Source organism: Adelges cooleyi, unplaced genomic scaffold (genome assembly GCF_023614345.1).
Source record: "Adelges cooleyi isolate 19-005CV unplaced genomic scaffold, UGA_ACOO_1.1 ACOO_flye_CR_arks_rails_tigmint_CR_PRNA_384, whole genome shotgun sequence".
In the NCBI taxonomy this organism is placed as follows: Eukaryota; Metazoa; Arthropoda; class Insecta; order Hemiptera; family Adelgidae; genus Adelges; species Adelges cooleyi.
Window position 1 is genome coordinate 913,796 of NW_026096061.1, and position 17,007 is coordinate 930,802.

Sequence of the window (17,007 nt, forward strand, 5' to 3'; positions counted from 1 at the left end):
CTAATTCGGTTTCCAAAACCAAACGGTGTGGGTCTCGGTCAATTTTGCGGTAGTTCTCACGCTTAGTTTTACATTCGCTGTGATTAGCAATTGCGGACAATATTACAGTGATTGCACTATAATATTGTCCGGAATTGCTTGGAAAAAAAAATCGTATTAATACACAGAAATAAGACGTTCGCGCGGCCAAGAGCCGAGATATGCGAGATGTGCAACAACAGCGCCCAGTAGTAGTTATTATCGAGGAGTGTGCGGGGTAAGGGGGGAAGGGTGGAGGGAGGGGGGGATCCGTTATAAAAGTCCACACACACAAATGCATTAAACGTCGTCAATCCGGTTTGTGGTGTACGGCGGACAGACGACGACGAGGAGGAGGAGGAGGTGAGGTGAATAGAGAGGAAAAAAAATCAATTATTTTCTTATTATTAGGTATTATTTTTTTTTTTAACTTGTGTCTTGTGTTTTGTTACATTCACACACACACACACACGGATACAAATATTCGCGTGTGTATAATAATAATAATTATTGTAAAAAAAAAAAAAAATCCCGGTGGGGACACTTGCATAGTGCGTATGTGTGTGTGTGTGTGTGTACATACACAACAATCTCTCTATCTCTTTCTACACACATAGTGAATCGCGCTTTGGTCTTCTGCAGCAACAACGGGATTGCATATTTTCCTCTCTAATCAACGTGCGGCGTTTTTTATAATATATATTACCTATACGCATATTATAATATAGGTGTAATATATCTTTTTCGCTTTTTTTTTTTTATTCCTCCACATAATTCGGACACGCCACACGGAACCGGTTACCCGGTTTCACCGCGCGGTCATAGCCGCCTATTTTCGTTTTAGAAAAAATAATAATAATATGCATTATATTATTATTATTCATAAATTAATGCGTCCACGCCATAGTTCATCTATGGGTTTTTTTTTTTAAAACGTTTTATAATAATACATTGATTGTCATAGTGAAGTTTTAATCGTTTGAGATGAGCGTGACGGCGATCCGCATAGGCAATATTAATGTTTGAGTTCAACGACAAGGCCAATGAAAACCTAGCCAGTAGGTACGGTGACACCACGTGTCTCGAAACCGTCTTGTCAACCGAAACTATCCCCAAATTGTTTTAAATGTAAAATCAGCTAAAAATGTACACCAAATATATCATAATATATTGTAAACAACTAACTAACGCCAGGCTAATACTAGGTAGATACTAACCCTTGGTCTTAGAAATAATTGGCTAAAAATTTCGACTGGTCCATAAGCAGTTTTGTAATTTTTAAAGTCATCAAAGCCTTTTGATTTTGACAGGCTAAAAGGGTACCGTAAGTAATAGTATTAAACACAAACATAATACGATGCGTTTTAGTTTAATTATTCCTTTTGCTGGGTTAGCATCAACAAATCCAGTCCAACGTCTGTTACAATGTAATACAATCAATAGAAGTAACACATACAGTAACAAGCCGTTAGTTCAGGCCAAGGTGGTCCCCAGAAGTATACCAAACTTTATATTGACACATTCCGAAGAAGGCTCGCAATATTGTCGTTATGTTAATAATATATTATTTTCAGGTGTCGACGAATTGCCCACAGCTTGTGGTCACGAGACATTTTCTTGGTATGTGATACCACAGCTATATAGAGCTTATTGTTGTTTCCGTAGTAGGTACCTACTATAGAGGTTAGGTTACCAAAACAAACGACCGCGGTTTGATAGAAGAAACGTGTTTTGGACTCGGCGGATTCTTTCACACGGCCAACGACTTAAGAAACGAAAAAAATAAATACATATTATAATTATGTAAATGCGCTCGTTTAACACTTTTGTACCTGCAGCGGGCGCGCGCTCATATTATGCAACACAGTCTAAAAATAAAACGTTTCGCCTAATGTTAATGTAATATAATTGTAGTTATAAATAAACACGATTTCGGTAGTCGGATCACGATCGTACATTCCGGATTGGAAACTCCACGAGAAGTACTGCATCGATTTCCACAGAAATGCAGCATGACGTTTCTACATATTGTTAATTAGATATTTTGTTAGCCTTAACACGTTGTTTTGGAACGATTCTTAAGTTGATCAGCCGAAACGAGCTCGTTAAAAAGTCAATTGACACGTTAAAGTGCCCGAGTTCGAATTATACATTACTAATAATTGAGATTGTAATAATATTATCATTTATCTGTTATCACATTTCGTGGTGACCAATGAGAGCGTTGGACAATGACAAAGTGAACTGATAAGAATTACTGATAACAAGTAGTCGATGGTGATAACGTAACGGATGATTGCAATAACAATAATTATGGTTATTAATATTGTTTTGTAAATTCAACCGGAGGACATTGATAGGATGTTTTTTTTGTATATTTCAAATAATAATATATCCGTGTACCTATATTATTTTTTTTTACCGAGAATCAGTCGAATTCACAGTATTATACTAATCATAGTTTTCAAGCCAAATAATATGTTATTTGTTTTTCTTCAAGGCCGGTATGTGTTAAGAAATAATCCATTGTACGTTTAACAGCTATTCCACTCAAATAATCCTTTCCCGTTTCAAAGTAAACATTTTGCTCCATATAAAAATATAATATATACAATTGGAATTGATAATATTATTTTCGAATATTTCGTTGTAAGATGTCAATAGCCATTTTCTTTCTCTTTAACTGTATAATATACAATGCGCGTTTCTCTGGCTCATTATATATTAACGTTGGCGTTCTATACAATCCAGTTTAACGACATCGACCGTAACCGGAGGACGGTAATTTAATAAATATGTACACTTTTTAAGACAATTTTTTTGCTGTTTTTTTTTTTTGTTAAACATTTTGTACATTTTTGCCGAATAACTCGAATGTTTTCCGACACCACAATAGGTTCCCTCCAGTTAACCTATTAGACAAATAATAGTTATTAGTCACCACCCACCCGGATAAGTTGAGATCGCACAAACAAGGAAAACATACTTACAAACACGCACTTGACAATTGTTATAATGAGTCAAATTCAGCGTACTCGCATAATAATAATATTAAAAATGTATATTATGACAATATGGCGGCTCAAACAGGTATTTTTTGCGTTTACTCAAGACGATTGTTGTGCGAGGTGGGATAAGATATAATAATAATATTGTGTAGTGTCCAAGAGTGGTTGGCGTTTGCACACAAATTACCCAAATTGATGATGGTCGGCGTGCAAACATTTTGCCAGGTCGCATTTTTATTATAATATATTATATGTAGTGCGATAAACAACCGAGTTTATTAGCAGAATACACCCATATCTTTGTAGGCATATAGATAGAAATCTCGGGCGTTCTATTACCTAGGAACTTAACAGTCAGGAATGTCAGTATCAGTAAGTATATGAATACAGTAAACGTGTAAATGCCAGGTAAAATCACAGATTAAATAAAACCAGATAGTGCACATTTATGTTATCACCACCATCGACCATCGTTAATCAAGTACCACTTGTTATCGGTAATTCTTACCGGTTTACTTTATTATTTTGTACAGTTTGGCCATACTGCGTCGAGTTTGAACCAATCAAAAATCGTTAATCTATTGTCCAGTGCACTATCCGGTCGAATTGAATTGAAACACAACATAACGTGTATGTGTAATGTATTGCTTTTCAAATTTCCTTCGTGATATATTTTTATTGTACACGGGCTACATATCATTATTACTATGAGTGGCTGCAGGTAGGTATAATAATAATATAATGAGCACTGTGATGGTGGAAATGGCAACGCGACAATCAACAACGGTGTGCCTATTCGCTCCCCTCTACTATACCAGCTTGCCAGCCTGCTGGTGTGGCTCCTACTACACATTCAAACGCCCGTGACGGATTGCGGGAAAGGTGGCAGGCAAGCAGCAGGTGTGTGTGTGTGTGTGTATGACCGTACAGGTAGGTAGGCAGGTAACAGCAACAACAATAATGATAATAGTAATATCTCTCTCTCGTGGCGTTTTTTTTTTTCCCATATATTTTTATTATGCCTTCATTGTGTCGACTGGTAGGGCAAGGGGGAGGCGTTACCGGCGTTCTACCAATCGCCAGCGGTAATAATATTTAGTACGAAACGGTCGAGGCGGTCCACGTGCACGTGCCTCGATCATAATAATTATGCAAAAATCCTCATCCGCGTTGTGGATGTTAAATGACAAGACCGCGGGGACGTTGGAATGCAAAACGATTTTACAATATATTTTTACACCACCAGTGACGAAGACAAACTGAACATCTAACCGATCGATTGCCGCGCCAGAGAGACTTTAACGCGAGTGCACAAAGTTTGTGACCGGGCGGCTCTTACGCCACGAGGGGTTTGCCGTTTGGGCGGTGTTTGGTGTGATATTCAGTTGGACTGACGATGACGACCCTAAACACCGTATCTAAACTAGGTTGATGTCTATTTCCCGTACGGTCTTGGAACACACGGGCTAAGTGAGCGGCGGCGGCGGCGGCAGCTCGGCATTCCATCACGTCATACAGAGCTCTGTCCGTCTGCAGTGGATGTGAGATAATTGCGTGTAAAAAATATATAATATAAAATGCGATCACTACCGCTGGGCCAAACGTATCGAACGCAGAAACAATAAAAGCTCAACGACCACCGGCAGCAAGAAGCAGCAGCAGCAGCAGCAGCAACGGTTGTCGTTAAAATCCAATTAAATTTAATTGAACCGACATAAACGTACACAGAGCAGCAAGCCGATAGTCGTGTACCTCTCCGTCGCACTCGTTTTGCTCTTTCCCTATGGTACATTGTTCTTGACTTCTCTATTTCTTTCTATTATTCATTATACCTATCGTAACGGCCACTGTGCGCGACACACCGATCACCAGGCAGTCTCGTTTTATATTGTTTGTCTAAATCCGTACACGACAACTCTGCTGATGCTGTTTCCTGTTGGCAGATCATTTTTACAACACAAGTAAACCCAACGCATCCGCCGCTTTCTGGTCTATTCCGCGGTTTGGTGTGGTAAAAATTGTAGAAGTGTGATCGAACGTGCTCTCCGTCCGGCACAGCGGCTTCTCATACAAGGCAATCGGAGGACCTTAATCCTTTTGTATCACACCTAGGCGGAGGAAGATCTCCCTTAAGCTCAGGTTAACCAAGGACGTGAGTTGCGCATCGTATCGTCCGTTCATAAGAATGGAGCATTGCTGCTGACCAGCACGTGGGGGCTACTACCCCAAGGTTTTGCTAGGTATTTTGGCAAATGATTCAAAATAAATAAACCTATCAACGCTCGTTTGTGGATGGACAAATCCTACGTTTGAGATATAATGTATCGCTATACTACAATGTTACATTAATGGCGTTAGCTCGGATTTGTACAACAATGATATTGTTTAGTTTATTTGGCGAATTGCAGTTTTTGCGCAGGCAATGTAGGTAAATATGAGCTATAGAATGTTTTAAATACTAAAAAACGAACTAGGACTTAAAATATATTCTTATACAGTACTTAGGTATACCTACATTGCGGGTAGCCAAGGCCCGACAAGATATGGTTATACAATATAGCGTGTAAAATGTGCTCGAGTGTTACTGGTGCAAAAGAAACACGATTTGCATGTATATACATATAACATAGTATTATATAGTGTCCTTAGAATAAACACCGCATTTATATATTATATTGTATACAATATATAACATGTACGATTATTCTATTGTAAACTTTCACTGTTCTATGAAGTGTTGGAGTCTAAAATACACGTATATCATTACAAGTGTACATCCCATTGTTTCGGTGGATCACGAACCGACGGTGTACGGTAAGTCACAACATAATAATAATATATAATTACACGGTCCGAAAAAAAAACCTTCTGGTCTCTCTCATCCCAAGAGCGATATTGTGTAGGTATTACATATTATTTTATTTGTTTTTCGACACGAGAACGTTTAAGTGTCGGTATGATAATAATAATAATTTAATACAAACTCTATATAGATGTTATTAATGTTGTGCAAAGAGGCGAAAAAAAAAAATAATCGCAACGATTTTTTATGATTTTTTTTTAATTAAAATTTACCCTTAGGCTGTTTTCAAAAATACATAGTATTGTTATTATATTAGGTACCTAAAAAAAAAAAATGAAATAATTTTTTTATGTACCTACGCATAACGCAACACTATATACCTATATACTATGACACACAGTACATATTATAGCTGTATGCTTATTATGTTGTAATTTAAGACTGTTGGTTTTTTTTTTTTTTGTATTGTCAGGCCGAGTTTTACATAACAACAAATTATAATGGTACACACCGAAATGGTATTGTTTTCACAATAAGAACGGTGTGTGTGTATAAAGTAAAAAGAAACCGCAAAAACACATCATCAGTAGTCAATCTCGAAATGATACTATTAGCTGCCGTCGCCGCCCGCCACTGTTCTCTGGTTTCTGTACGGATTTGGTGTATTTTATGTAAATAAAGATTATAATACAATATCATTGTGGCGTTGTTGTTCATCTGGAGGCCACGACCTATCTGTATAAATGCATATTATCACACTAATACAACGCCGGTATAATCGTGAAAAAAAATACAAAAAATTGTTTGTGTATTTTACAGTAAATATTGTGTTTTTTTAGTCCCCACCCCCAACCATATTAATATATAGCAAGAAAACGAATACTCTGTACACGGGTACAATAATTAGATATGTAATTACAATAATATAATAAATAATAAGTATATACATACAATCGCAGGTATGTAATTGTACATACCTTTTTTACAGTCCAATGACCACAGCACTCAAAGTCTTTACTTTTACTTTCTTGGTTTTTAAAAAATCAACCGAGTATTGCGGTTAACGAAACGATAGACAATCTGATGTCGACAACTTTAAGAGCTTGTTGTGGGTGGGGAAAAAACAAAAAGCTACACACCAATAGCGAGAAGATAGCCGATATTCGTCTTGGCTATAAGACAAGATACAGCAGACCGGATTTAATACTCAAGCGGTATAATGATTTGAATTTGAAAAAAGTCTGTGTGTGTGTTACATCTTATGAACGCTTAATTTAAACATGTATCCAAACCATAAGAGACAGACAGTTGATTCCAAGCTAATTAGAAAGAATCGAGAAGCTATCTAGCTTATCGAGAAGATACAACAAATAAACATCAATTTTATAAACCAAACAGTGTAAACAAAATTATTTAAGTTTTTTACAATTAAGCAAATTTGTCAATTTTAGCTACATTTTTCTTCAGCCACGCAGATCTCTGAAACCGATTAACGGATTTTGTTACAGAACGGCAGTGAAGAGTTTCAGAACCATATTTTGATTAAGTTCATTCACTGCAGCGCTGCAAAGTTGTAAAGTTCATAAAAACCCATTTTTTCCACTAAATTTTCATAATTTTTTTAATTAATTGCTTAATAATAAAATATGCGTTTTAAATAATTCTTCAAAAATTAAAAAAAAAATCAAGCGAGTCTACATGCCGACCCCGACTCGGTAGGCGTTTTTCTTGCTGTTCAAAATACCATGAAAATATTTTTTAAAAACCATTTGGTGGCTTATAACAATTAATACAATATAACCAAGTAAGATTATCATCTCATTGACACCCTTACAATGTGAGTGTACACACGGTACACCGGTCAAGTATGAAATTGTGGGGGAAAAAAACAAGTAAGGACAAAGTAAATTTGTATTAAAAAGACAAATTTATGGTTATTGGGTTTTTTTTTAAAATAATATCTAACACTTCTACTGTGTTCGTTGATGGTGTGCTTAATTTTGATTAGTTTTGAAAAAAAAAAATAACTCATCCCATCAACAGAACGATTCTATAAATTAAAGCAAATTATATTTTACTATGCATTTAAAACTCATAAGAGTCATTACTCATGGTTAATAAAAATATGCTTAGATACTCGGAAGAGACTTAGAGTAGGTACAAACACAAGCACCCTGACAATTACCTAGTACAATGTTTTTTTTTATTTATTTTTTTTTTTTAATACATATATCTAAGACATTTTATGCTTGTAACAAAATACACTGCTGATAGGCAAGCCTCGGTGCGGCTGTCTACGGTTTAACTTTGAAACTTTAAGAAATGTGTAAACAATTGCCATTTATATATTATTATACAAACTGTTCGATCGATTTTATTGATTAAGAAGAGCTGTTGTACGGTGTACATATAACAGTAAACGGCGGATACGATAAAACACAATGACGCTATTGTCAGGTTTCAGTAGAGGTATGTATACCTCTACACTTGGGCAGGCACGGTCACTTAGTGCTGAAGAGAGCGGCTAAAGTTATTCAAAGATTAAATGCTGAAAAAAAAAAGAAGAGACAAACCGCATTGGAGACACAACAATAACACATTGCACTATTGTCGTTTGGTTTGACCGTCATTAAATATATATATATATATATATATATATATATTGATTAAACAAACAGCTTCCCGCTCATTATATATTATCACATTTAAGGGTAGTTAAGGGTACTAATTGAACCTATATAAACCATACAAAGCCACTAGTTGATTGAAATTGCTGTTTGTTACACTGCTTACTTTGGCCCAGAGAAGGAAACGCGTAGGTAATGCCTATACATAATGACGGCTTGTTGCGGTCTAAGTATGAATAATATTTTGAACCAGTTGACTTGGAAATTTATTCTCGACACATTGTAATGTAGATGTGTCGTTTTGTAATAAATAATATGGAATTACACGTTACACTAAGTAGTAGGTATCACTACTCAGCACACAGTATACAATATTATAATATACAGTTTTGTGAAAGGCGACGTTTCAAAATATTATGACTCGAACCATGATAATATTGTTAAAATAAATCAAAATAATATATATTTGGTTGTGTTAACAAATCAATAGTGTTTGGGTAGGTAATTGGTAGTAATCTGTTGTTGTCTATGAAAACAAGATGCGACAATACTATTTTAATTATTATTATTTGTGAAAAACGGTGCAATTATATTTGAATTATTTATAAGAAAAAACAACCGGTCAATTATTACAGCTGTTGTCAGCTTTGGTATTACCTGCTGATAATTTTCCAATGCCCGAAACCCTCAGTGGCGCACAAGTCAATGTGAATGATGAGGAAAAAAATGGTAATATTTTCTAACTTAGGACGCTGTTTGGTAATAAATGTCATTTTAAATCGACAAGAACGTTGATTGCAACGTTTTGCGGCGATTCTATTCTTTTTTTTTTACCGGGATTTTTTTATTAGCATGTGTACTATATTACAATACACACACCGGCGTTATCTATCGAGATAATCGGACCGGATGTAGCAGGGCGAGCAAAAAACACACACACGATCGTTTTTTTTTTATTGTGAGCGCGTGCCCACATGTGTTTTACACACTATAAGTTTGTTTGAGTACACACTTTGTTTATAATCGTATTAGGTAGTACATAATTTAATAGAGTATATATTTTTTATATTTCACTCGTTTGTGTGTGTGTTATAAAAAGTGAATAATAATCTTTTAACGTTTCTAAGCAAGAAGTGCTTTCGTCCAGCTCCAAAGGAACGTGGGCGACGACCAATAGCAATATTTTTTTTCGCTACAGAGTTTATTGGCAGAAAAAAAAAAAAGATCAACATAACGAAATATTGTCGTGTCGGTATTAGAATAATATATCAGCTATTATTATATTTATAAAAAAAAAAACGGTGTAATAATAAATTACCGCAATCCGCCGACGTTTTACAACGCTGACAATAGGTACACGGCCTATGTACGATTACTTGTTATTATATTATGTCGTTAATGCGACTGTTGTTTTTTATTATGAGTTTGTGTAAATAAAACACTGCGGTAGACGACGTCGACAATAGGTGGTTCGCCCACGACGCCGCGACAAATTATTGCCAATGTATGACAGTAATAATATTATTGTGGAAAATCATCATTATCTAACGCGTGTAAAAAATATATTATTGTGTGTGCGTGTAAATCTACCGCGGGACATAGGAGGGTCTTGGTACTTAAGCCACTGATCCTAGCCAAGGGTTTATATTGTGTAAATTGCTTATTAACATTGAGTTTACCTGATGAGTGTAACCGCCGGTCGTCGTCGGGTCGTCTCCGCGAAATAAACGACTGATAACCGCGACTGGATTATTGATAAGCGTTATCACGCCGAAACCAAATAATCGCCGCACCACCCCGGAACTGTCGCACTCGCGAACGTGTGAGTAATACGATTAATTAAAATATATATATGTAATTATTATTGGGTTTTATTTGCTATTATTAATTTTTTTTTTTCCCCGATAATTATCGTCCGTGTGAAAAATAATAATTATTAACAAAAATCATACAGGTAGAGGTATACGATAACCGGCGGCGCGCACACAATCGCATAGACACACACACACACACACACACACACACACCACAATCACAAACGACCGGTCAGGTGAAACGAACGGAACCGGTGCTCCGGAGATACTGAATGCTCATCGGGCAGAGGCAATCTTGAGCAGTGGCGGCGGCGGCGGCGGCGGCGGCAGCAGGTGTGAGACAAGATCAACTTTATTCTCCTCCACATGTTATCCCATTCTTGTAATGTGTGTGTGTGTGAGTGTGTTGGCCTGACCATCGCGGTCGTCGTGTGTATACACCGCGAGTGCTGTTGCCTAGTCAAACAAGTTTTCAGATGCCTCTCGTATGTGTATACAGGGTGCTGCCCGCGCTCGGATCGCACCTCCTGATATATTATACTGTTTACCTGGCCTTTAATTATTGTTTTTTTATAATTCAATTTTCGGATAACATCGAATTGAGACGACGATCCTACTTTCGGTTATTTGAATTGAGTCCAGTTTATTATCTCTTAATATGTTTGAATTGATTACGTGGATAAGATCGTAAGGATAGTCTCCTTTGCTATTATATTAGGAGGGAATGTATTGAATTGAGTCCCAAATACGTTTGGTGTTGGTAAAGAAAAAGCCGGTGGCGAAAAATTCACAAGTCGGGTCTGTCTAAGGAACGTAAGTCTAATTCTGAGAAAAGTAAACATCTCGAGTACTTTTTCGGATTGCCATTTTTAAACGAAAATGACGTAGTTGAATGTTTCACGGAAGATTTGATGGTCAACCATGTGATGATTATAAAATTGACAGTTTCACAGATTACATTTTAGATAATTACATTGACAATGAAATTGGACAGTTTCCCCTCAAAATTTGGTGTGATTTTCAGCAAGCACTAGACATCCGAATATTTTTTTTTCTTGTTGACACTCTTCTGGGCATACAGTCAGATACCTACATAAAAATACGAAGCAATGCAACAAAACCATGTAAAAAAACATTGGAAAAAGAACAATTTTCACGGGATCAAATATCAAAATAAAAAATTAGCAGATTTGACTATTTGAAATCGGTTTCATTTAAATTTTTACCAGCAACTATTTAAATTTCGACATTATTTTAATTATTAAAATTGAAAGTTTTTTTTCACCATTTATAAACATTGTAAGCAAGCACACACATTTTTGGGAGACTAATCAGCCAACCTCCACGACGTGGTGTTTCCTGGATAACGCTAATAGGCTGAAGGGACTCAACTCAAACAACCAAAAAATATTTATTGGACTCAATTCCGACAACCCAAAAATATTTGTGGGACTCAATTCAATATCACCGCAATTTTTGTATCTTCTAAGATACCCGCAATACCGGAAATCCTACCTGAGAGGTACCGAGTAGCGTTGAAAATCTAAAAAATAGTCCAATTGCTTCAAAATTGGAATATTCCTTGAACGTTGACAAACCATGAAAATATCATAAACTCTTTGTCCTACGCCGAGTTGTTGATTTTAAAATATTAATACAAATAACATATTAAAAAAAAAAAAAAAAGTGATATGTAATGAGCCCTAATAAATTGTAACTGTTTATAATATAATGCTATAACTGTTTTAACTTCTAACCTTAATAAGAACATTAATATTTTAAATAAATAATTTGCCTATAAAAATTGTTTTTGATTTAATATAATTTCACAGTTGTAATTTTCCACTTAATTATACATTGTAATATATTCACAGTACAATTATTTTATTGTTCTCGTGGTATTCCAAAGCAGGTCCTACTGGTCTGTTTGGCCCACATTATTAGCATTTGTTCGACTAGTGCAAACTAACCGATATATTCTTACAGGCTGCGGTTATCAGTATTACCCATAGCTTAGCAATTTTGTACAATACTATGAAACCAGTAGCCGCCAACGTTGGCCTAAGTACACACCAACCGTTTGCAGTACTGTACACAGTTTTTTTTTTTTTTTGGAAACGGTCCAATAGCTTTCTAACTACTCGCTTGTTTGCGAAAGTGGACACATTAATACAATAATACTTATTATGGAAAAATAAACTTAGGTCTACTAGGTACAAGGTAAACATGGAAGTGGTAACGTTTTACATTTCTGATTGTTTCCGAGAAATATGATGCATTATTACAAAAAATTAACGATTCACAAGTTCAACAGTTGGGGTCATCTTTGCTAGATAAAGTATATGTATATACATGGTTTTTTTTTTTTTTTACAACCAAGCACGCTTTCGCCATTAATATTGTATCTTCGACGTTATAACCCCTTTGCATATTAAAAAATATATTGTGATAAAACAGCCTCGCGTCTTTAGTTCAGCTATTTATAGAGTATACAGTTTAAACGAGTAATTTACACACCACACACACATCCGAGACAGTGCCCCGTTGTCGGCCCATTTTAAATATATCTTGTGAACGTTATAAATCTTGGACAATTTTTTTTTTTTAATTTCCTCCGGTCGTTTATTTATATTAATATAAATCAAAACGTCGCGCTCAGATCACATCCATTGTGTAACAACATTAAATAACACCGTTGTCAGTCCACACACACACACACATTACTATTTGATACTATTATACAAAATACACAACCGTTTCACTTGTAGAGCTGCTCTTGTGGTGAGCAGAGAACATTAAAATTATATTCCATTGGATAAGGGGCGCAGTCTTAGCTGACAAACGAAGATGAACGGTTTTTAAACCGTGTTAAGCTAAGAAATTTATCAATTTATCAATTAATTATCATTTTCGATACGTTTTACATATTGTCATATTTTATGTGTTGATTGGTGCGATTTGTATTGTGTACGCTTTTAACGTGGGCCCACAACACTTAGAAGCCAACAGGTATTTTTCATTCACATAACATACCTGTAGAGTTGAGCACTATTCGAATACAATGTTATCTAAATAATCTATTTTGTTATTCGGTTTAAAAAAAATTATTTTATTATATATATTTTATTCCAATGACAATTATTTACATTTTTTTTTAACGTTGTTATGACAAACAACCTAAATAAATAATTTCAATGTGATCGAGATTATTGTAAGAATTTTGTTGTTGGAAACGAGATAAATCATGATTAATTTATAATAGTTAAAACTATATATTAACTCAGTCTGCAGAAAAACAAAAAATGATTTCATAATGTTTTTTAGGAAGATTTTTAACGTTTTTCAAAAACATATTTTCAGCTGGTTTTACCGACTATTATATTAAATACACTCTCAACATAATTTTAGTTAACAATTTATTTAAATTTAACATCTGGTTAAATTAAATAAGTTTCACCATAACATTATTGTTGTTATTAAATTCTATTTGTTAAGTTAACAAAATGTTAGTTGGGTTACCAAAGCGGTTACCTCGATTCCAACGTTCTCATTGGTTATCACGAAATGTGATATTTTCTCTCTTATCAGATGTGTCTTATCACTCATCACTTGAATCTTATCTCTAGTTTTTTATCGCTTATCTCTTATCTATAATATCAAACTTTTAACTGAAAGTGTAATATGTAATCTTATAAGCTTTAACTATCGGTCAATGATGATGTCATAATGATGAGTGGTTTTTGGCCCAACGGAGCCTGTATTTGCTGTTAATTAACTTAGTCGTGTCTTAATTAATAATTTTTATATTAACAAACATAAAACGACGACGTGGGGCGACGCGGAATAGTACAAAACATGTTATTTATTATTATTATTACTTAATGTATGTAAAGGAGCTGGTTGGTAATCTTGTTGTTCCGGCCTGGGGAGATACGGTATCACGATTAAAATGTAATAGTATTTGATTATAAATATATAATAATAATATTAGTATATTAATAGCGTTTTTGTTTTAAATCAAACTAACGGATACTACTGCAGGTGTATCGGATAAAGTTCAATTACCTATCTGGGCGGCGTTGTCGAGCACACTTAACTTACATATTATTATCATATTTTTAATAGGTATTGCACGTTTATACCTATGTATATATACATGCGTGTACCCGTGTCGATCATATCGTCCAGATTTAAGTGCGGTAATAATGTGCACTTGTATCTACTGTCTACTAGCGCTGTTTTTATAACCTAAACGGAGTACGACATAATATACTATAATATACCGTTCTTAATTATGCTAATTATTATTCTCGACTATAATGATAATAATAATATAAGCCTCACATGTGTGTATTATTGCATATTGCATGCGTGTATTGCACAGGTAGGTACATACATACAGACTGAAATTGTGTGCATTTTACTTATGTGCATTTTGCGCGATTGTTGTACTTATGTGTTGTTTTTTTTATGTGTATATATATATATGTGTATAAAATATATAATTTTTTTTTGTTTCTCACAAGGTAGACACTATTATTTATGCCGGCAGCATGATCTCGCCCGGCATGGGGCCCGCCGGACGCCGGGACTCGGCAGCTTCAGCGTCAGGAGAACTCCTGTTGAGACCGGGCGATCTTGATTAATTGGTCGCTTCCACGACCGCCATATCCGACCCACCTCCTCTGCTGCTGCTCTCTTGTATCCTCAATCTAATACCAAACAATATTAAAAAAATATACAACAATCATTATCGTCCGAATAACGTGACCCGAGAACCGATCGGTAAAAATCTATCAAAGAAAAGTAAAATTTCCATCAATGGGTTACCACGCTAATGAGGACATCAAACCCTCGTACGTTTCAATGTGACTATAGAGATAAAACGCCTATATAATGAAGAAGACAAGATTTGCATTATCTACAACGCATAGGTCAATATTATATAATGTTAAATATTTAAATCATGTCCTCTAGCTTTTTTTTACAATATGTGTTTTATCTCTGAAATCACTTTGAAAGGTACTTTTATCGGTTTTGTGTAAACGTGTCTTTACCATTGAAACCCATCTACAAGACGACCACTTTGCACAATGATCACGGTTCCAAGCCGTCCTACATTATATTTTTCCTTATCAGTAACCAAATTGTACAGGTTGGCAACGCTGGACGTCTGCACTAACCGTCGTCGGTACCATAGTGGTAACTGTGGTATCATATGAAACCTATGATCGAATGCTTTAGGTGGGTTGAGAAATTTATAGGAGTGTTAGGATTCTCCGAGTAAGTTTAGATTTAACCAATGAACATTCATGAACAAAATTGTTTATAACAAATAATAATAATAAATGTTACTTTTAATAAAAGAATATATTTTGTGGTAAATGACTTTCAGATCTTGTTGTGAATAGGGAAAAAATAAAACGCTACACTACTCGTATTTTAGCGAGAAGATAAATATGTGTCTTAGCTTATAAGATAATATACGGACAGATCGGATTTCACACCTAAGCGATATAATAATTTGGAAAAAAGCCTGTGTGTTTAAAGTCTTAATTTTCAATTTTCTCTTAACCTTTAAAAAATAAAAAGTCACTTATCACATATCTCTTATCTCTTCGCACTTATAATTTCTTTCTTATCATTTTCTCTCTAGTCTTGTCTTACTTTTTGAATTAATTGCAAAATTAATCTTATTAGTTATTATCATAAAAAAATATTGTAAATAGTTGAATTTAACATAAATAATTGTTCGGTTTTCAGTAAAACAATTTCAAAAAGTACAATATTATATTATAATATCTGGAATCTGGTAACGGCCGCTCAGTGCCAGTGTGTAAATGATCGGAAAAGAAGTGGAAGCGCTTTGCGTGTGGTAGGTACTTACTGAGGTTTTTATGAATTATTTTCTTCCGTTGCCGGGCAGATGTTGTCAATGGACATAGTGAGTGTATACAAACGCATGCATTGTTACACACGGTCATTGTAGAATTGTTTTTTTATTATTTTTTTTTTTTGTGGTTATACCGCAATCAACAGATCAGCCGCGGTAGTACCGGTAAGTGTAAACAGTGGGCCCATTGTCGATTGACCGCACGAGCCCCAACGCACCGCATTCGCCATTGTCTGTTATTCAGCTTCTTACTCTGTACAATATTTCTTATACGGCAGAGTGCGGTGGACACAAACTCTTCTATGCATTGTAAAGTGTTAAAGAGGGAAGTCTTAAATCATCAGTAGTATTCCACTAAAACACCGAACTCAATAGATGGAACGAGTTTTCAAATTGAAAAATGTCACTTACTCTTTTGTATAGATCATATTAAGATTCCAAGCAACGGTCAATTAAACCTAGTTACTCAAAAGACATGGCCGTTGGGTTACAGTTACAGTTTGTTTAATTTTAGGAACAAACATTTTGTGTAGGTATTGTAAAGTTATATCTTAAAGGCACCAAACTCAATATATGAAACACGTTTGGAAAAACCCTGGAGGCAGCCATTTTGTTTACCAATTTCATGGAAAGTAAAAATGCTAAATTACTTTTCCATGATAGATATTAAAATTTTACGTTAGCTGGTGATGATAATACAGTCGAATAATTGATAAATCACAGACTCATTAGGTAAGATGGTATCCTGGTGGTATATCCTGTATAGCACAGGATATACAGATGGGTATCTTAAAGTTTATCAAAACATTTTAGCCGGAATGAACGAAAAATAAGAATTTCCCTA

The 17,007-nt window shown here is 35.1% G+C and overlaps 1 protein-coding gene and 1 long non-coding RNA gene across 2 annotated transcripts in view; one reads left to right on the forward strand and one right to left on the reverse strand.

The window, feature by feature from the left end:
- Positions 1 to 10,525, reverse strand: part of LOC126841513 (uncharacterized) — a 116,436-nt gene extending 105,911 nt beyond the window's left edge. Inside the window, exon 1 of the long non-coding RNA XR_007686181.1 lies at positions 10,136 to 10,525. This is a non-coding gene — a long non-coding RNA (uncharacterized LOC126841513). The remainder of the gene's footprint in view (positions 1 to 10,135) is intronic.
- Positions 1 to 17,007, forward strand: part of LOC126841511 (uncharacterized) — a 174,359-nt gene that overhangs the window by 47,438 nt on the left and 109,914 nt on the right. The window lies entirely within an intron of this gene.